Consider the following 22,837-nt stretch of genomic DNA (forward strand, 5'->3'; position numbering starts at 1 on the left):
GGGAAGGAAACTGCGGTCCTTACCCAATCTGGCCTATATGACTCCAGTCCCATACCTATTGGTTGGCTCTTAACAGCCTTCTGAAGAGGCCTAGAAAGCGACACAGTTCAAGGCAACTAGGGATGGGCAATGAAAATTGGCCCTGCCAGCGATGCCCACATCCACAGAATTATTTTTTTTTAAGCAACAAAGATAATCCCAGATATCAGGAATTTAAGATGCAAGAACAAGTTAAATAAGCAGAACTGCTTTTCTGTTGAAAAGAGCTGATTTTAAAATTAATGAAGTTTTCAAGATTAAGTTACAAAATGCAAGAAGTTCTAATACCTTTGTTTAACTTCACTACACATTAAAATAATTCTTGAAATAATATTTTTAAAATGTGTATGCCGACTTAAAGAATTATTTTTTTTAATTACCTGCTCATTATCACATTGCTGTTTGTGGGAGCTTGTTGGGTGCAAATTGGCTGCTGTGTTTCCCACATTTCAGCAGTGACTACACTTCAAAAGTACTTCATTGGTTGTAAAGTGCTTTGGGACATCTGGTGGTCGTGAAAGGCGCTATATAAATGCAAGTCTTTTCTTTTTTTAAATATAGCGAACACATTTGGCAGGACTTCTTCACACCACATATTTTGACTTTAGCCTGGCACTTTTTAAAATTCTATTAAAAACACAGGCATCTAGGTTGCTGATGCATTACCATCTATTTGCTCATATGAAGCAATGTGAAACCTAAACCAACAATTTTACATGCTAGCTAATGCTTGTAAGTATCTAGATATGAAAGTAAATCATAAAAGAGGACATGGCCTCAGTGAAAAACATTATACAGAAAGGGAAGGGATGATTGAGCGTCAGGCTATCAATTACTATCCTATTAAGAAAAAACGCAAGTGTTGGAAATAAAAGAGCTGGTCAGGCAGCATCTGGAGGGAGAAAAGATGAGCTAAGGTTTCAGATATAGACCCAGAATGCACTTATCCCTATATCATTGAAAGAACATACACCTTAAAAAGTAGTTAGCCTATTTTTTTTTCCTCTCTTTAAAAATGTATGTATCTTCTGAGGATTACCAGCATTTTTTTTTAAATCCCCTTACAAAAATAAGAGTTTTTTTTATAATCATGTGCGAGTTTAACTATAAAAAAACCCAACTTTTATGAATGTGAAACTGAAAACAGAATGAAAATGTTTGGCAGTATTCATCAATAATTCCCATACATGCCTACCAGTGTTTTAAGCTGGCACTTCAACCCATGTATTAGCCAGATAGCATTACACAAGAAAAAAAAATCAGCATCTTTTCACTGGGATTGGAGCTCGTCAGAATCAACCAATTAGTCAGCTGAAAAGCAGGCCTGGACTAATGATCGGGAGACACAAGTTCAAATCCCACTACGGCAGCTGGGGAATTTAAATTCAGCTAATAAATAAATCTGGAATAAAAAGCTAGTACCAGTAATGGTGACCATGAAACTACCGGATTGTCATTAAAAACCCATGTGGTCACTAATGTCCTTTAGGGAAGGAAATCTGCCATCTTTACCTGGTCTGGCCTACATGTGACTCCGGACCCACAGCAATGCCCTCCGAAATGGCGGCTCACCGCCTCCTTCTCTAGGGCAATTAGGGATGGGCAATAAATGCTAGCCTTGCCAGCGACACCCATATCCCGTGAACGAATAAAAAATAAGCTGAAAAGCAGGATTGGACTGCAGAAAAATTTTAAGATAAGGTGATAGTTTATAGGAATCAGAGTCACAGGGCAATTAGTTTAAAGTTTATCCCCAAAGAAATTAAAATATATATGAAAATAAAATAAACTGCATAAATGCAACTGTAATAAATATTTTCCTTAAAAAGGAGTTTTCTGGGGCATGCTCAGCTGGTTGCCTTTTGTGAAAGTTGATTTTTTTTCCAAGACCAATTGCAGCTGCATTTTTTTTTCCCAAATACGGAGGATATTCCCTGATGTGAATACATGAACTAGCTTTCTTTGAGCATTTCTTTCACTACAGTTGTGGAATTGCCAGGATTTAGAAATAAAATATCAGTGGAGTTGAAGATGTTTGCAATTTTACTCAATATAAAAGAATTATACTCCCATATTTGGGTCTTTCCCCTCTCTGACCCCTAACGTTCAGTCCTCGGCAAAGGCCCCACCTCAATGCATTTCGAGCTCAGCACGATGCGGAGATCTTTTTTTTTGCCGCCTTCACCTCAGTGCCCAGTTCTTCAGCCAGGAGTCTTTCTGCCACACAGCTGATCCTTTCTCCCATTCTCAAAATTCTCACTCTGCCTGGCCCCCTCCCTCTGGCCTCTTACCCTCTCTAGATCTTTTCATTGCGAACTGCCGACAGGACATCAGCAGTCTCAATTTCTCTGCTCCCCTCACACACTCCAATCTACCTCCCTCTGAACTTGCAGCATTCCGTTCTCAGATAAAACCCCCAAAATCGTCATTATACCTGTTGTTGTTTGGTGAACCAACCTCTACCTTGCAGAGGCTGATCATCAACTCTGACACCTTCTGCCTCCCCCTGGACCATGACACCTCTACCAAACATCGAGCCATCATTTCCCAGACCGTCACTGACCTCACCTCCTCTGGAGATCTTTCCTCCACAGCCACCAACCTCACAGCCCGCTTCTACCTCCTTCCCAAGATCCACAAGGAGGACTGCCCTGGTAGACCCAGCATTTCAGCCTGTTCTTGTCCCGCGGAACTTATTTCTTCCTATCTCGACTATTTTTTCTCCCCTTGTCCAGTCTCTTCCCATCTACATCCACAACTCTTCTGATGCCCTCCGTCACTAACAGTTTCCAGTTTTCTGGCCTCAACCGTCTCCTTTTCACTATGGACATCCAATCCCTCTACACTTCCATCCCCCACCAGGATGGCCTGAGGACGCTCCGCTTCTTCCTTAAGCAGAGTCCCAATACAGTCCCCATCCACCATCAGCCTCTTCCGCCTGGTTGAACTTGCTCTCGCGTTGAACAACTTCTCCTTTGACTCCACTCACTTCCTCCAAATTAAAAAAGGTGTTGCTATGGGAACCCGCATTGCTCCCAGCTATGCCTGCCTTTGAGAGAGATACGTGGAACATTCTTTGTTCCAGTCCTATTCGGGTTCCCTTCCTCACCTTTGACCGGTATCTTGATTACTGTATCGTTGCCGCTTCCTACTCTCATCCTGAACTAGAAAATTTCATTCATTCTGCATCCAATTTCCAGGCTTCCCTCACCTTCACATGGTCCATCTCCGAGCCCTTCCCTTCCTCGACTTCTCTGTCTCCATTTCTGGGGATAGATTATTGATCAACATTCAATCATCATCATAGGCAGTCCCTCGGAATCGAGGAAGACTTGCTTCCACTCTTAGCATGAGTTCTTGGGTGGCTGCACAGTCCAATACGAGAACCATACTCTGTCACAGGTGGGACAGACAGTGGTTGAAGGAAAGGGTGGGCGGGGAGTTTGGTTTGTCGTACGCACCTTCCGCTGCCTGCGCTTGATTTCTGCATGCTCTCGGCGATGAGACTCGAGGAGCTCAGCACCCTCCCGGATGCACTTCCTCCATTTAGGAAGGTCTTTGGCCAGGGACTCCCGGGTGTCAGTGGGGATGTCGCACTTTATCAGGGAGGCTTTGAGGGGGTCCTCGTAATGTTTCCGCTGTCCACCTTTGGCTTGTTTGCCGTGGACGAGTTCCAAGTAGAGCACTTGCTTTGAGAGTCTCGTGTCTGGCATGCGAACTATGTGGCCTGCCCAGTGGAGTGTGGTCAGTGTTTCAATGCTGGGGATGTTGGCCTGGATGAGGACGCTAACATTGGTGCATCTGTCCTCCCAAAGAATTTGTAGGATCTTGCGGAGACATCATTGGTGGTGTTTCTCCAGCGACTTGGTGTCGACTGTACATGGTCCTCGTCTCTGAGCCATACAGGAGGGCAGTTATTACTACGGCCCTGTACACCATGAGCTTGGTGACAGTTTTGAGGGCCTGGTCTTCAAACACTTTTCCTCAGGCGGCCGAAGGCTGCATTGGCGCACTGGAAGCAGTGTTGGATCTCGTCGCCAATACCTGCTCTTGTTGATAGGAGGCTCCAGAGATAAGGGAAGTGGTCCACGTTGTCCAGGGCCGCATCATGGATCTTGATGACTGTGGGCGGGGGCGGGGGCAGTGCTGTGCAGCAAGTACAGGCTGGTGGAGGACCTTTGCCTTACTGATGTTTAGCGTAAGGCCTATATGCTTTCGTACGCCTCAGTAAATACGTCGACTATGTCCTGGAGTTCAGCCTCTGTGTGCGCACACACGCAGGCGTCGTCCACGTACTGTAGCTCGATGACCGAGGTTGGGGTGGTCTTGGACCTGGCCAGGAGACGGCAAAGGTTGAACAGGTTCCTGCTGGTTCTGTAGTTTAGTTCCACTTCAGCGAGGAGCTTGTCGACTGTGAGGTGGAGCATGGCAGCGAGGAAGATTGAGAAGAGGGTTGGGGTGATGGCGCAGCCCTGCTTGACCCCGGTCCGGACGTGGATTGTGTCTGTGATGGATCCATTGGTAAGGATCACGGCCTGCATGTCATCATGGAGCAGGCGGAGGATGGTGACGTACTTTTGGGGACATCCGAAACAGAGGAGGACACTCCATAGACCCTCACAGTTGACAGTGTCAAAGGAAACATTCACAATAAGCCCACTGACTACCACAGCTACCTGGACTGCACTATCTCCCACCCCGCACCATGCAAGGACTCCATTCTATTCTCCCAGTTTCTCAGTCTCCGTCGCACCTGCTCTGACGAGGCCACCTTCCACACAAGTGCCTCTGATAAGTCTTCCTTTTTCCTCAGCCGAGGATTCCCCTCCGCCGTGGTTAATAAGACCCTCGACCATGTCCGTTCTATTTCCCGCACTTCTGCTCTCATCCCTTCCCCTCCCTCCCAGAACCACGACAGGGCTCTCCTTGTATCCCACCAGCCTCCACGTTCAACGGATCATCGGATCATCGCCCGCCATTTCCGCTACCTCCAGCGTGATCCCACCATCAATCACATCTTCCCCTCCCCTTCCCCGCATTCCGAAGGGACTGCTCCCTCCACGACACCCTGGTCTACTGCGCAATCACTCCCAGCACCCCCTCCCCTTCCCATGGCACATTCCCGTGCAAGCGCAGGAGATGCAACACCTTGCCCTTTACCTCTTCCCTTCCCACTGTCCACAGCATCAAACACTCCTTTAGGTGAAACAATGATTTACTTGTACTTCTTTCAATTTAGTATTACTGCATTCACTGCTCACGATGTGGTCTCCTCTATATTGGGGAGACCAAACGCAGATTGGGTGACCAACTTTCCAGAACACCTTTGTTCAATCCATAAGAGTGACCCCGAGCTTCCGGTCGCCTGCCACTTTAATTCTCTGCTCCACTCCCACTCTGATCTCTCCGTCCTCAGCTGTCTACACGGTTTTAGTGAAGCTCAAGGAACAGCACCTCATCTTTCTTTTAGGCACTTTACAGTCTTCTGGACTCATCAAGTTCAACAACTTCAGACCATAACCTCTGCCCATAGTTCTTTTTCCTTTCCTCTTTTTTTTTACAACCCCCCGCCCGCCCTTTATTTTTCTCTTTCCCACTGCAGCTGGTGATGATTTCGCCATTCACACCCCAAGTACACTCATCTCTTGTTTCCTAACTTGTGCCATTACCATCTCATTTTTACTCATCCCTTTTGACTCTTAAATCACTTCCATCCGATCACAGACCTTCCCTTTTGTTCTTTCCTCCCCTCTCCCTTTCAGTGTCCCAGCACTTCCTTAAGAATCTGTTAGATCTCGAACTTTCACAGTTCTGACGAAGGGTCACAGACTTGAAACATTAACACTGTTTCACTCCACAGATGCTGCCTGACCTGCTGAGATTTCCAGCATTTTCTATTTTTGTTTCAGAATCCAGCATCCACAGTATTTTGCTTTTGCAGATATGTAACATGGACCCATATGCGCTTTTGTAGGCTGGGGGGGGGGGGTTCATTCTGTGTGTGTCAATAATGGATGTTCCTTTGTTACAACACAGTAACCAAGTATGGAGTCTGTACCATCCAAATTAAAGCACAAGGAAATGTGAGAATTAAAGAGAGTCTCTCAGATTGCCTGCAAGTTGGAATTTGCAATCAGGTCAACCAGAGAGCAGAATAGTCAGATGGTCATTCATTCCTGCAGATCACTGTGTGCTTGTGTTTTTAAAAAAATTGCGGCATAATTTTATTTCCAATGAAAGAAAGTAAGTTTTTCCTTACAGGGCAAGAATATAAACTATAAATTACAATTAATACAATAGTAGATGAACACTCAATGCATCTGTATTATGTCCCTCTAGCAGATATTTTAAACAATCATCATAGGCAGTCCCTCAAATCGAGGATGACTAGCTTCCACGCCAAAAAGGAATGAGTTCACAGGTGTTTCAATGAAGGACCCAATATTCCAGATCCCGAACTACATCTTGAAGGGTGGAAGATGCCTGTGCGTGGATTTTTTTTAAAAAAACGTGTGGCGGCCGTTGCACACCAGTCACCACACGGGCTCGACAGAGCTAGGTCTTGGTCCAGTGGCAAGAAATACCCAAGACAACTGGAGACCAGTTCTGCTGCATGGACCGAGCACGCACACATAGCATACCAAAGAGAGGAATGCTATACAAATTGGTTAAACATTCTGCACCATCAGCAGCTATTACTTCTATGTTCAGGTACATTACAGTTTTAAAAATCAGAAAATGTTACAATGCACAGCAGGTTAATCCAAAAAAAAAAGGAAGACACAAATTACTGGTTGGATGTGACTGTTTAGAGCTCAGCTCCAAGGTTTTGTTCCATGATACTCATTCACCCTTATCCTTTTTAACACTACTTAAAAATGAAAGTTAATTTAAAATAGTTAAATCAGCAACATCCTCAATTTAAATCAATGTTCCACCAGTTGATAGTAGCCAGAGCAAAGACAAATAGGACAGTAAGCTAGGTGTATCTTGTGCATTTGGAACACACTACTAGTTGGATCTATTGTGGATGGATGTTGCAAATGGTATCAATTCACTAATTAACTTGACATACTTGTCAAAAGAACGGACCTTGGTCTGTAAAATTGCATTAAAGACCCTACAAATATTTTTATTTTCATATTCAAAATGTCTAAACCGCCGAGGAGAAATTATTTTCGCATCAAAGGCCAAATTAAAGTAGACTCCTGAAAATGTAAGTCTTTTTTCATATCGAGGTCATGGTTTATATCAGGACTAATGAAATAGGTAGAAAGAGAGATGAGGTCCTGCAGGCTCGGTTTAGGGAGCTAGGAGAGAGATTAAAAAGCAGGAGCTCAAAAGTAGTAATCTCCAGATTACTCCCAGTGCCACAATCTAGTGAGCACAGAAATAGGAGGATAGAGTAGATGAATGTGGGGCTGAAGAGATGGTGCAGGAGGGAAGGCTTTAGATTCCTGAGACATTGGGACCGTTTCTGGAGGAGGTGGGACCTGTACAAGCTGGGTTGCACTTCAACAGAGCCAGAACCAATATCCTCGCTGTGGGGATTTGCTCGTGCTGTTGGGGAGGGTTTAAACTAGCTTGGCAGGGAAATGGGAACCAGAGAATAGTAGGGAGGGGAGTAAAGCTGGAATTGGAAAGCAAAAATGTAGAAAGTGAATTTGAAGGATAGAAGAAACAAGCAGGAAAAAAAAAGTTAAAAAAACAAATTTAAAAGCTCTTTTTCTAAATGCACATAGCATTCATAACAAAATAGGTAAGTTGACGGCACAAATAGATACAAATGGGTATGATCTGATAGCCAGTACAGAGACGTGGTTGCAAGGTGACTGGGAACTAAATATTAAGGGGTATTTGACAATTCGGAAAGACAGACAGAAAGGAAAAGGAGGTGAGGTAGCACTGTTAATAAAGGATGAGATCAGTGCATTAGTGAGAAACGATATTGGCTCAGAAGATTAAGATGTTGAATCAGTTTGGGTGGAGATAAGGAATAATATGGGGGGGGGGGGGGGGAAAGTCACTGGTGGGCGTAGTCTATAGGCCCCCTAACAGTAGCTACACTGTTGGATGGAGTATAAATCAAGAAATAAAGGAACAGCAATAATCATGGGCGATCTTAACCATATTGATTGGACAACGCAAATTGGCCAGGGTAGCCTTGAGGAAGGGTTCATAGAGTGTATCCGGGATAGTTTCCTTGAACGGTACATTGCAGAACCAACCAGGGAGCAGGCTATCTTGGATCTAGTACTGTGTAATGAGGCAGGATTAATAAATGATCTCCCAGTAAAAGATCCTCTCGGAATGAGTGACCATACATGGTTGAATTTCAAAAATGTAGAAAGTGAATTTGAAGGACAGAGGAAACAAGGAGGAAAAAAGGTTATAAACACAAATTTAAAAGCTCTTTTTCTAAATGCACATAGCATTCATAACAAAATAGATAAGTTGACGGCACAAATAGATACAAATGGGTATGATCTGAAAGTTGGTTCTCAAACCAGGGTCCCAAGCTTAAATAAAGGAGACTACAAAAGGTATGAGGGCAGAATTGGCTAAAGTGGACTGGGAAAATAGACTAAAGAATGGGACGGTTGATGAGCAGTGGCAGACATTTAAGGAAATATTTCATAACTCTCAATAAAAATTTATTCCAATGAGAAGGAAAGACTAAGGGAAGGAATAACCATTCATGGATAACTAAGGAAATAAGGGAGGGTATCAAATTGAAAACAAAGGCATACAATGTGGCTAAGACTAGTGGAAGGCCAGAGGATTGGGAAATTTTTAAAAGCCAGCAAAGAACAACTAAAAAAGAGGGGGAAGATAAATTATGAAAGTAAACTAGCATGAAATATAAAAACAGATAGTAAGAGATTCTACAGATAATAAAAATGAAAAGAGTGGCTAAAGTAAATGTTGAACCCCAGAGGATGAGACTGGGGTATTAATAATGGAGAAAAGGGAAATGGCAGAGATGTTGAACAAATATTTTGTATCAGTCTTCATGGTAGAAGACACTTAAAAACATCCCAATAGCAGATAATCAAGGGGCTATAGGGAATGATGAACTTAATACAATCACTAAAGTAGTATGGGACTAAAGGCGGAAACGTCCCCTGGACCTGATGGCTTGCATCCTAGGATCTTAAAGAAGTGGCTGCAGAGATCGTGGATGCATTGGTTGTAATCTACCAAAATTCCCTGGATTCTGGGGGGGTGGGGGGGGGGGGGGCAGACAGCGGATTGGAAAACCACAAATGTAACACCCCTATATAATAAAGGAGGCAGACAAAAAGCAGGAAACTATAGCCCAGTTAGTTGTTGGGCAAATGCTGGAGTCCATTGTTAAGGAAGCAGTAGCGGGACATTTGGAAAAGTATAATTCAATCAAGCAAAGTCAACATGGTTTTATGAAAGGGAAATCATGTTTGACAAATTTGCTGGAGTTCTTTGAGGATGTAACGAGCAGGGTGGATAAGGAGGAATCAGTGGATGTGGTGTATTTGGATTTCCAGAAAGCATTCAGTAAGGTTACTGTACAAGATAAAAGTTCACGGGGTTGGGGGTAATATATCAGCATGGATAGAGGATTGGCTAACAAACAAATAGAGAGTCGGGATAAATGGGTCATTTTCCAGTTGGTAAACAGTAACTAGTGGGGTGCCGCAGGGATCGGTGCTGGGGCCTCAACTATTTATAATCTGTATTAATAACGTGGATGAAGGGACAGAGTGTAATGTAGCCAAATTTCCTGATACAAAGATGGGTGGGTAAGCAAATCGTGAGGAGGTTACACAAAATCTGCAAAGGGATTACGGGCCCAAGTTGCGGGTGGAGTTGCTCCTAGTTTTTTGGAGCAACTAATTTAGTTTGGAGAATGTTAGAAATTGCAATTCTCGGATATTAGTTTGCTCCAATTCTACTGAGTTAGTTGAGGTTGGCTTTAGGCAAGGTATTTTTTTTTCCCAAAAGGGGGTGTGTCCAGCCACTCAGGCCTGTTTTGCAAGTTTCGGCAGTGAAAACTTACTACAAACTAACTTAGGCTGGAGTAAGTGCCCACTTTTGTAAGTTCAGAACAACCTTACCTCGAGCTAAGCTCAGTGCAGGCACAGCCAGAGAGGGAGGGGGGGGGGGGGGGAATTAAACACAAAAAGGACTGAAGCATTAAACACATCACTTAAAATGGCCTAAAACCTCTTTTGATGATATCTTGCCCTATATCTGCTGAATGAGGATAGTTGCTTCTCTTTTTATAAATAAACAAGTGCAGCCTCCCAGCTGAGGCAGGCACATCAACACCTAATTATGGCTAATTTGATCCTTTGGAAATCATCATACCACATTAGTCCAACCTATTACTTGAATGACTCACCTAATTTGTAAAACGAACTGTTTGGCATTGTGCCTCCGTCAGAGACAGACTGTTAGAGTAACGTGTTGTAAGCCACCCTAACCCACCATTGTCTCCCACACCCCCAACAGCACTCTTCCCCTCCCCGCAGCCCCCAACCCAACCCCTTGCAGCCAGCAGCAGGACCAATCTGTGTGTTTCAGATACTGTAGTGCAATTAGTCGCTGGCTTCCTCGGTCCACGGACACCCATCCCACTGCAGCAGGAGATCTCCTCGAGCCACGACACACCACACCAGCATGCCCCTCAGTCATGGCTAGGTGCAGGAGGCACGCATGACTGAAGGGATGAGGGATGTTTATCTTTTGCAGGTGTTTCTTAAAGAGTGTGTTTGGTATGTTAATGGCCCAGGAATCAGTTGTAATGTTAAGAATGAACTTTATTGATATGCTTACAATGTATTTTACTTTAGTGCAATAATAATACAACCATTCTTGTCATGATTGTGTCTCAATGTACAATACATTTCATTGAAATCTTTACAATGTACTTTACTGCAATAAAATCACTGTTGTATCAATTTTGATTTGACTCTTTCCGATCACTTAACAACCCCAAACATTTATATAGTTGTAAAGTTAGAAAACGTAGTAAACAATTTCAATCTGTAAACAGAATTACTGAACAACCATAAGATAACTTTTAATGCAGTAAATGTAAACAACTTACTAAGATCACTTAAAAACTCTAAGATCACTTATATACTTGTACAGTTACAAAACTTAGTACACAATTTCAATTTGTAAACATTTCCAACAGTGGCATCAAATCTACTACATCAACACCAGCAGCAAAGAAAGGCTGCACCCAGCTCTCATCCACATCTCGGTGCATGTGCACTGCCTCATGGGGAGGGGGGTGTAGGAGAAGAGAAGGGGTGGTGGGGGGGGGAAAGAGAGAGAGGGTGGTGGGGGGGGGGGGTCCCTGCTTGGATCTCTACAGAGGCTGATACTGGGATTGCAGTGGGAGGGGCATTTGATTGGTAGGGAGGTGTGCGCTTATTGCAGCAGCTAACTTTTCGATGGCCTCTGCCAGCATTTGCACTGGCCGTGCCATTCCCGCACTCAGTTCACGTGGCATAACTGCTATTTGCCCACACAGCACTGTCAACTCATCATCAACCTCTCTGATGGTGCCCTCGAGTGAACAGGTAAGGTCAGTGCCCTCCACACCCAATGCAATAAACGTCAAGCCCATTTGTTGATCTCAGGAGAGCCTACTCGGGTTCTCCTTCCTCTCTGCCCAGCTCTGCCTCATGGCACCACTCCAGTGTGAGGCACAGGGTGGGACGGTGGGGCCCTGGGTGTTCCACACTGCATTCCACCACCACCACTGGGACCCGCTTCCTCTGACACTGGGGCCCTGGGTGTTCCACACTGCATTCTACCACCACCACTGGGACCTGCTTCCTTTGATAATGGGGCCCTGGGTATTCCACGCGGCATTCTACCACCGCCACCGTGACCCTCGACCTCTGAGAATGGGTCCCTGGGTGCTACAAGCTGCATTCCACCACCACCACTGTGACTCTCAACCTCAAAGGATGTGAAACCATGGAACGTCTCAGCAGAACTTGCATCACTAAGCGCGGATGAGTACGCGAGGAGACAATGGCATGCCGCATCAGAACTTAAAGCCCCACGGAAGGATGGGGGGTGGATGAAGGAGTGGAATGTTGGAGGAGAATTCATGGTATTCTCTGGGATAGTGAGGCCCTGCACTATGGACTGATCCATATTACGATCGACATTCTTCCCTGAGCACATATCCATTCGCCCCTCCTCCCCGTCACCACCTTGATCTTGATCGTATGCATCCGACTCTTCCTCTGAATCTTCTGGATTGACATCATGTTCTGCAAAATATAACCGAACAGTCAAATGGTTAGCAGCACAGGAGTGGCCAAGATGGGTGGCATTGATAGTCTCGCACATAGCAGGCGAGGCAGCAGGTTGATTTAAAGGGTTACGATGCATTTTCAGGACTTACCTTCTCCGAAGTGCGTGGGCCCAGCTTGTGCATCATTGATTGCCTTTCTCCAGGCACGACTCATCATGGCAGCGACCCTCTGTTCCAAGGGTGTCAGTGGGTGCAGATTTGGTGGGCCTCCTCCTGTTCGTGTTCTTTCCCTTTTGTTGTGAGCCAATTTCTTCTGCAATGATGAAAATATAACTTTTAAGAGAGGGTGCCTTTCTGCCGGGTGGGACATATACAACTGGTCACATTTAGAATTGCAATTCCATTGAGAAAATGAAGATATTACTTACACTAATGACTTGACCAAGGTCCTGCCATTTCTTTTTACACTGGGCTCCAGATCTCCTGGTATTCACTGCGCAGTATTCGTCTGCAACTAGGTCCCAGCGTTTCTTGATTTCTTTGGGTGCCACCTTTGTGCGGCCTCTGTTGCTGGTGTCCAGCTCCTGCCATCTACCCTCAATGACATTAACTAGTGTCTCGACTTCGTCATGCAAGAAGTTTTTCATTCTCGCTGCACGTTCTTGCATTGCTGTATAGATACTGGATTTCCACTCAGTGATTATTAAAAACAGAGTCCTTTTCTTGCATGCACGTGTGCAGCACCCCTTTGCACTCCAAGAATCACTTAAGACTTTTCACTCCTTCCCTTCCTGCACCCATAAATCACACAGCTCGCTGTAACAGAGTGCCACGTTTTCCCTTTAAATGTCCTTGCTTGCACCTATATGGCACCTTTGCACAAGAAGCAATAAAATAATGTTCAATCCTTTTCCTACCTGCAACCAAAAATCCCAGCTAGCTTTAAATGAGTGTCTGCCACGTTCTCCCTTTAAATGTCCTTGCTTGCACCTATACAGCACCTTTTCAGCACTCCTCTGCACAAGAATCAATAAAATAATGTTCAATCCTTTTCCTACCTGCAACCAAAAATCGCAGCCAGCTTTAAATGCGTGCCACGTTCTCGCTTTAAATGGCCGATTGCCACGGTCGAGGTTCCATTGCGCATGTGCGCACGTTGCAACGCGCACGTGCAACGATGCCGGCTGCATTTAGACACACAGGGGCTTAGCCCCGCCCACCTGCAGAGTACTATAGGCTTGCTCCGCCCCAGGAAGACAACGCTGCGCCGCGCCAAGCCACGCCACGGTCCAGGAGGACCGGAGAATTGCAGTAATTTATTCCGGCGCACCTTCGAGCCCAGGCAGGTCACGCAAGTCTCGGAGGTGCACCTTATTCAACAGATGCCGCAACTTGGGCCCATAAACAGGTGAAGTGAGTGTGCAGAAATTTGGCAGATGGAGTATAATGTGGGAAAATGTGAGGTTATCTACTTTGGCGGAAATAATAGAAAAGCAAATTATAATTTAAATGGAGACAAATTGCAAAGTGCTGCAGTACAGAGGGACCTGCATGAAACACAAAAAGTTAATATGCAGGTACAGCAAGTAATTTGCAAGGGGGATAAAGTATAAAAGCAGAGCAGTTCTGCTACAACTGTATAGGGTATTGGTAAGGTCACACCTGGAGTACTGCGTACAGTTTTGGTCTCCGTATTTAAGAAAGGATATACTTGCATTGGAGGCTGTTCAGAGAAGATTCACTAGGTTGATTCTGGAGAGGAGGGGGTTGACTTATGAGGATAGGTTGAGTAGGTTGGCCTATACACATTGGAGTTGAGAAGAATGAGAGGTGATCTTATTAAAACATGTAAGATAATGAGGGACTCGACAAGGTGGATGCAGAGAGGCTATTTCCACTCATCGGGGAATCTAAAACTAGGGGACATAGTCTTAGAATAAGGGGTCACCCATTTAAAACTGAGATGAGGAGAAATGTCTTCTCTCAAAGGGTTGTAAAATCTATGGAATTCTCTGCCCCAGGGAGCTGTGGAGGCTGGGTCATTGAATATATTTAAGGCGGTGATGGACACAGATAAGAGAGTAAAGGGTTGTGGCGAGCGGGCAGGGAAGTGGAAATGAGTTCATGATCAGATCAACTATATCAGATCCTATTGAATGGCCTACTCCTGCTCCTATTTCTTATGGTCTTATGTTCTTAAAAATAAATATTTCCTGGGGAAGGGAATGGACCATACCCCACTTGAAAATAAAATCTAATTCCTTTCAACGTTCACATTCCCTTCAGTAATTTTTTAATTCACTGCTGCTGCAACTGTGCTTGTGTATTTCTGTTTTTTTCCCCAGTAATCATGTGATTGAATGTTGATAGAACTGCAGCTCAGATGGTGACAGTCTGGTTGCCCAATGCAATTTCAGTCTAACGTCTGGTCTTCATGTGCTCAAGATCTATAGTTAGGGCTCTTTGAGCAATCAGTCTTTTTTTGAAGATGTTGGTTGTCATGTATATAAACTTTCATTCCTTTCCAATACAATAAAAACTATACAAATATATGCATTTTTAACTTGGATATTACCCTGAATGCACAAAGTCAGGTCACAGATGAATTCACTTTCCAATACTAAATGAGCAAACTGGTTTCCAAACATCCAATTGGTCAGTGTTCTCTATTGACAGCTGTGATAATATCCCAACTATGGTGTCAGCCTGAAGATACTGTGCACGTGATACAATTGCTCAGATTATAGACGATAGATGGGATCCAGCTGAATGTCTTGGTATAAACTTGAAGTCATTCAAAACTCTGCTGCCTGCATCCTAACACACACCAAATCCCATTCACCCATTGCCCGTGTTCGCTGATCAACATTGGTTCTCAGTCAATGCCTCCATTTAAAAATTCTCATCCTTGCTTTCAAGTCCCTCCATGGCCTCACCCCTTCCTGTCCCTGTAACCTTCTCCAGCCTTACAAACCTTACATCTCCACCTTCCTCCAATTCTGTCCTCTTGCGCATCACTGATTTTAATCGCTCAACCATTGGTAGTTGTGCCTTCAACTGCCTAGGCCCCTCTATCTCCTTTAAGATGCTCCTTAAAACCTACCTCTGCCCAAGCTTTTGAACATCTTTCCCTTTTGTGGCTTGGTGTCAAATTTTGCTCCTGTGAAGCCCCTTGGGACATTTTAAAAGGTGCTATATAAATGCAAGTTGCTGTTGGTTTTGGTAGAAATGTCCCCCCTTTGTGCTTATGTAGATATTACCTCCAGAAATACACATTGCTTTCCAAGATCACATTAGAGCACAAGTGTTATTGCTCCATCCGTGCATGCACGCTTGACAGGAACGCAGGTCGGAGAATTGGGGTAGCCCTGCTTTCCTGCAGAGGGCAAGGAATTATCCTTTACATTTCTCAGCTACTAACAATGATGCATCACAATCCTTCTCCAAATTTCAATCCTTATCCAAGTATCTACCACCTATCAGTTTCTTTTTCAGAAGGGAGAAGTGATCCTTTCCCAGTGGATTCTGCTGTTCCACTGTCCCCAAGACAACTTCCAGTTTACACACAAATAGTGGCTTCTATTACTCCATGCATCCCATAAACTTCACTTGTCAACTGTTGCCATCAAAAATTCTTCAGCCATAGGCACACTCAATTAATGTTTTCAGATCCACTGTTGCGCCTCTTTTTGCATAAAATGAATCATCCGCCAGCATAAACAAGTCAGCATGCACCCCTCAGGAATTGCCACGAAAAGCTTTCACAGCTAGTCTTGCTTTTAAAAAGTTTCCCAATTGACCTCATTACTACAGAAACATTAGTTATCCTGGCACCCATTCACTAAACACTCCATGCAGTCAATACCTCTGGCCAGCTGAGGTGGTTCCAAATGCTCTCCAGCTGATTTTCATAAAGTGCATTGACAGATGGTAAATACTGATTCCTTGCAGCTGATTTATCAGATTTTCAAAATTTACTCACACAAGGCTCACTTCAACACAATTTACTGAAAACCTGCAACTTTAGCAAGCATCCCTCGTAAGGATTTTAGATCAGCGCATGTTGGGAACCTAAAACCCAACCTTCATTTGCTTTAGCTGACCTTTCACCTTGTTCAAGTTATGTCCACTTCTCCAATTTATTAACTGCAGTAGAAAAGCATCTATATTCACTAGTTTTGGATCTACAATGATCCTCTTTCACAAACAGTTTCACTACTGTAAACCAATCATGTGCAATCCATTTGCATTTTCAATTATGTACAAGATTGAAATGGAAAATGATCCAAATGTCACGATTGGTCATCTAAACTCCCAATTCAGAAGTGTCAAGTTTTTATTCTCAAATTGTATCAAAAGCAGGAGGTGCATTAAAACCTGTAAACCAGTTGTGGAATTCAAGATTTTTCAGAAAAACCAACATTCCAAAATATCAATTTGAATATTCATTCATGCTGATGCCAGGAATAACCAACTTGTACAACCAGCTTCCTTTAAACGATCTCAGCAGAAATTCAACGCAAGTGATACCATGCGTAAAACTTTAAGTAAACCTAACAAAACATGATCATATTGCAAGCATGGCACATTGGAATCTGTCTCAAGATGTCAATTTTCTGACATCACTGCACTTACTCCTCCAGAGAGGGAATGAAAGACCCAAGCCCTGCAGCTGCACAAACTTTGCAGAGCTCCGACTTAGCAACAGTACATGGAGTGAACTATACGAACACCATCCTCCATTCCATCCTTCAATCAAAGGGAGGGTTCTGGACAGAATAGATTGAGAGAAACTGTTCCCATTGGCAGAAAGGTTGAGAACCAGAGGATACAATTTCAAGGTGATTGGTAAAAGACCCAAAAGGCGACAAGAAAAAAAAACTAAAAACAAAACACAGTGAGTGATTAGAATCTGGAATGCACTGCCTGAAAAGGGTGATGGAGGCAGACTCACTTATTTTTCCAAGAGAGTTAAATAAGTATCTGAAAGAAAAATATTTGCAAGGCTACGGGGAAGGGCGGGTGAGTGGGACTAGCTGAAGCGCTCTTGGAGAGCTGGCATGGGCTCGATGGACTGAATGGTTACAGCACAGAAGGAACCATTCATTGGGCCCAAGTTTCCACACGATTAAAAAACGGGTGCCCCTCCGAGCTGGGCGCCCGTTTTTCACGCCCCCAAAAAAACGCGCTATTCTCGAGCGCCTTGCAGCTCCATGTCGGCCTGGCGCGGCGTGCAGGGGGCGGAGCCTACCACTCGCGCCGATTTTGTAAGTGGGAGGGGGCGGGTACCATTGAAATTAGTTTTTTTTCCTGCCGGCAACCCTGCGCGTGCGCGTTGGAGCGTTCGCGCACGCGCAGTGTGAAGGAAACATTGGCACTCGGCCATTTTTGTAGTTCTTTGTAGCCGTTTAATTTTTGAACATTTTTTAATAAAAGCACATTGCCATCAGCACTGAGGCTTCTTGCAGCCTTCTCACTGTCTCCTTCCCGGCCGCCGTCTGGAACGGCTTCCTGCCCCCCCCGCTGCGGTCAGGCGGTCGGTCCCGCACTCCCTCCCTCCCGCCGTCTGGAATGGCTTCCTCCTCTTTCCCTCTTCCCCCCCCCCCCCCCCCCCCCCGCTGCGGTCGGTCCCGCACTCCCTCCCACTGTCGGGAACGGCTTCCTCCTCCCCCCCTGCCGTTGGGAACGAACGAACGAACTTGTGAGGCTGGCTGAAGCACTTTCACACAGGTAGGAAGATGGTTTATTTAATCTTTTCTTTGCTTATAAATTTTTATTCAGGTTGGATTTATTTGTATAATATTTGTAGAAGTATAAATAAGGATTTATTGTAGAATTTAATGACTTCCCTTCCCCACCCCCCTCCCCTCCACCCCCCTCGTTCTGGACGCCTAATTTGTAACCAGCGCCTGATTTTTTAATGTGTAGAACAGGTTTTTTCAGTTCTACAAAAATCTTCACTTGCTCCATTCTAAATTAGTTTGGAGTACGTTTTCACTGTGGAAACTTTGAAATCAGGCGTCAGTGGCCGGACACGCCCCCTTTTGAAGGAAAAATTCTGTTCCAAAGTAGAACTGTTCTACCTGACTAGAACTGCAGAAAAAAAATATGTGGAGAATTGCGATTTCTAAGATAGTCCGTTCTCCACCAGTTGCTCCTAAAAATCAGGCGCAAATCATGTGAAAACTTGGGCCCTATGGTTCTATGATTCCAATGCAATCTACATCTGCAACTTATACATATTCTGCAAGCAGCAATGTGATACAATATACAGCCAGCTTTTTGTGGAACTCAAAGTTCATTCAGTAACAGGAGCAGTGTTCTAGTTTTAACAGCTCCAGTCAGCGATTCTCAATACCACCATGAAATTATTTTTCCTCACAGCCACACGAAACAGTATTGAGACGCTTTAACAGCCCACTAGACATGACACCAAGGCCAATTTTCTTTTTCATTTTCAAGATATGGGCGTCACTGGCAATTATCTTATTTACGCAAAATGCAAATTGTAACAATGTGGCATTAGATTATTCTCTTCCAAACCAAAACCTATCAAAACATTCCAGGCACCCATTAAAGTGTAACCGCTCTCTTCTCTTGATCAAGTTCTCCAAGACAACTTCAATTTATAGATCTCAATTTCTGAAAATACAACTTTTCCTGCTGTACCCGGGGGGAGGAGAAAGAGAATAGAAATTAAATCACAGCAGACCATAAAATCTGTACTTTAAGTGCTCCTTGAGGTGGTAAAACTTTCTAAAAACATTTTGCTTTTTTGGAGCCACATACAGTGGGACTAGTTAAATCTGTGAAGAAAAAAAAATCAAGACAAGTCTTCTCCACTATACAATCCAGAACCAAAAGTTAAGCAAAGCAAGACAGCCAACTGCTTCCAAGTCAGAAGCAACATTCCGAATCCCTCCAATGGAGATCCAATTATTAAGATGCTACACTGGGTAAAAATGTAGCATACAAATTTGAGAAAGATGTCAAAGGCACGAGGCAACACAAATAAACTGCTGGAACAGTGTTAAGATAAAGGAGGACAACAAGGAGAATTAAAAATGACACAAGCAGTTTAGTCGATGTCTGTAAAGAGAGAAAAATCAGGGGGGAAAAAAAAGATGCCTGTCCAGGTTAGGATCCAGCAGTTCTGGTGGTGCCCGTTTTATAGTTTAATCTTTGCATCGTTGTTTAAAACACCAAACAACAGTTTCTTCCTTTCCTCCCCTCACAGGTGCACACAGTTCACAAAAGTGCTTTATTGAAATGGCATAAATAATATTGAAGAACCAGAACTAATTTCAAAAATGATAGTTGTTAGTCCATGCTTACAATTCCTGTACTGGCTCATGACTTTTTAGAAATAGGTCCTTCCAACCAAGCTGCACTGCAAACAAGCACCACCAAATTGCAGCCTTGAAATTGATTTTTTTTTAATTCTTTACAAAAAGTAAAAATAATACATTTCATATACTTAAAAATGACTCAACTGCTATTTTGTTTAAGCAAAAGAAAACACACTCCGTATGCTTGTGAAAAGGTTAATAAGATGTGAATGGCCTTCAACAATCCAAAGAGAGCAAATCGGGGGTCAGCTCACTTTTCAAACTCCAGATAGAATGCAAACAGTTTGTAGGACCAACAGCATTACTGTCCATTTATGTAGATTACTAGAACCATCATCTGCACCTCTGAATCTATGCCAAATCTGGTACATTCCCATTTTAAAGATTACATTTTTTGCTGTAAAAATTCTGCACCATGGAATTAGTTTTGAAACTTATTTTCACATACTAATAGTATTAACTTGCCATAAATCATGTGAGCCAACTTTGCAAATTCTTGCTTCAAGAAACTTTTAGCTGACACAGACCTTCATTCCACACCAACAAAAGTCACCAGATTAACTTTGATACAGCAAGCTGATTTTGCATCAAGTATAACATTAGGTCATATCAGTGCGCAGAATTACCAGGATCAAAATATTGACTTATTGCACAGAATAAGTGCTTATAGTAATTAGACAACTTCAACCACATACAATATACATTTAAGAATCCTGCAAAATGATTAGGAATTTCAACCTCTAATTAACAACTATGCAAACTGTTACTAATTGCCATCTGCCAAGTCATCAAAATTCCAAGAAATAAAGTACATTTCTTTTTCTGTTCTTGAAATGAAATAAACAAAATGATTTTTAAACTCTGGCACTCAGCTAGTTGTTTTGTGGACACCTCATTTATATTCACGAAGGCGATCATGGACAAAGGTCGTCGTATCCGGCTTCACCCAAGCTAGTTTACAGCAATGGTTTTCTAAATTGAGTGTTGGGGAACCCTTCAAATATTGTCACACCTCCAGGGGCCATGTACCAAACACAACACTGACATATTCCTGCGCTAAAGTGTCAGCTACCCAAACAAACTCAGTGCAGCAATCAAGGGCAGAGTCTTTCAGCTCTGTGCCAAATCTGACCACCCTTTGTCCCTTTGTCACCTTGTGAGTTCCCAGCCAGAGGGAGGACTGAGGCTGATTTTGCCCCCAACAGCGAGCCCCAGGAGGTTGGTCAATAAAACCGGTTACCTCTCCTCTGCTCTTGGGGTGAGAGTTTAAAAACACATACAACAGATGCCCTCAAGGTGAATGGGGGGCCATCCTAGTTAACGGACTGGAGATAAGACAATAGATGCTGATTATATCAGTTGAGAGTTCTACAACTGCTCCATTTGGTTTTCATACACATTCAATGCAGCCCATGGTCACCCTTTATAAACTTGTGAGAATGCATTTTGTTTTGTAAGACAACCCCTTAAACATAACTCAATCCTTTCCGTGAAGAACAAAATTCCCGAGATGTGACAGAAATCTTAAAATCTGTTTTGGAAAGATTTGAAGCAAGTCATTTTCAAACTATATTCCACTGGAGATGGGAACTGCTCCAGTTTCAAAATGAGAATGTAAACAGAATAAGCGCAGACCTAGAAATCCAACAATTTAACTCATTCTCTTTCAGATGCCAATTCCCCCACCCACCAGTATGATTAGATACTTCATTAAAAATTAGATTAGAAATGGCCATCATTGCACCATAATGGAATAATAAAGACAACAGCCACAAGAGTTAAATAACAATACACCCATGGATACCCAAACTCAAATGATTGTATTGGCAAAGAGACAACCAAACAAGTCCTTAACCAGATCACACCTCTATATTCTCATTTTATACACCCTTCGCCTAGCCAGCAATGCAGTGCTGTAAAACTTGCTATTTACAATTGCCATTAAGCTACAATCCTTCAAATAAAAAGGGAAAAAAGTATTCACAATAAGTAACAAGAGCTATTCACAAGACATCATGCAGACGTTTCAGGGGTTACATCAATATTTTGTTCACTGTACTAGTCTAACAAAATGTGCAGTGTTCTACAGCTGCATTTCAATCAAATCAGAACAAAAGTGGTTGGACCCTCGTTAATTTTCCAAATGCCATTTAATACAAATGTGTACTGAATTCAAAAGCAATTTCAGCTTGTGCAGCTGGCTGAACGGGTTTTTAATACACAGTGACAGTACAGTGTTTCTGTACCTTCATCCCTTTTAACCAAATGCAAGCAATTTAATCAAAGCTCTTCCAAGCAAAGAAAATGAGTCAGACCCAGTGCAAATTCCCTCGACACAAGAACTCATTGCTTCCTTTGAAGTTCACAAATTCCATGACATTGGTATGAGGTTTCGGGCAGCATGACAATCAATCGTGGCACATACTTTGCTTTCCAATTGTACTGTTTGACACAACAGCAAAGAACCTCAGGCACAAGAAGGATACAATTGACCATGAAGTCTGGCTGAGACTGGGTCTCTGATTGCTGGATGAGTCGATTATTTTCTTGCCTCTGGAATGGAGGTCAAAACAACTGGTGCTGGTCGAAAACAGAGGGCCTTTATAGGGGACTTTTCAGAGAAACCAAGTGCTGCTGCAAAAGTAGATGATTTAGACTGCCATGTTTTTTTTTTTAAATACAATTTATAAGTAGGACCACCATATTAATTGGGATATTTGCTACAGATATTAAACGCCTCCTGTCTCCATCATGAGAAGAGAACATTCAGACTGCATTTCAAACAATTAACTACTGTTAAAAGAAAATTTCCCCTGTATTTGTTCCGATCCTGTGAAATCTCATTGAACTTTCTTAGCTCTATATGGGGGAAAATCTTTAACGGGAAAAAACTGTTTCAATCATCCAGTGGCTAAGTGAACTGGACCACTTACATTTGAATCTAATTGAGTTTAAATAAATAGTACAAGCTCAAATGTTTTGTAGATCAATATATTCCAGAGTTAGCATTTATCTGACATAATAGGTTGCTCAACAATCTGCTGTCTATTAGAGATTGCACACAGGGAAGTGGAGCCGAGTCCATGATCAGATCAGCCATGATCTTATTAAATGGTGTAGCAGGCTCGAGGGGCAAAATGGCCTACTCCTGCTCCTATTTCTTTTGCTCTTATGTACAATGGGCCGTAAA

The 22,837-nt window shown here is 43.3% G+C and overlaps 1 protein-coding gene across 2 annotated transcripts in view; it reads right to left on the bottom strand.

Annotated features, from left to right (window-relative positions):
- atrnl1b (attractin-like 1b) overlaps nucleotides 1-22,837 on the bottom strand; it is a 1,062,984-nt gene that overhangs the window by 974,591 nt on the left and 65,556 nt on the right. The gene's annotated exons all lie outside the window — the stretch shown is intronic.

Source organism: Pristiophorus japonicus, chromosome 3, assembly GCF_044704955.1.
Source record: "Pristiophorus japonicus isolate sPriJap1 chromosome 3, sPriJap1.hap1, whole genome shotgun sequence".
NCBI lineage: Eukaryota > Metazoa > Chordata > Chondrichthyes > Pristiophoridae > Pristiophorus > Pristiophorus japonicus.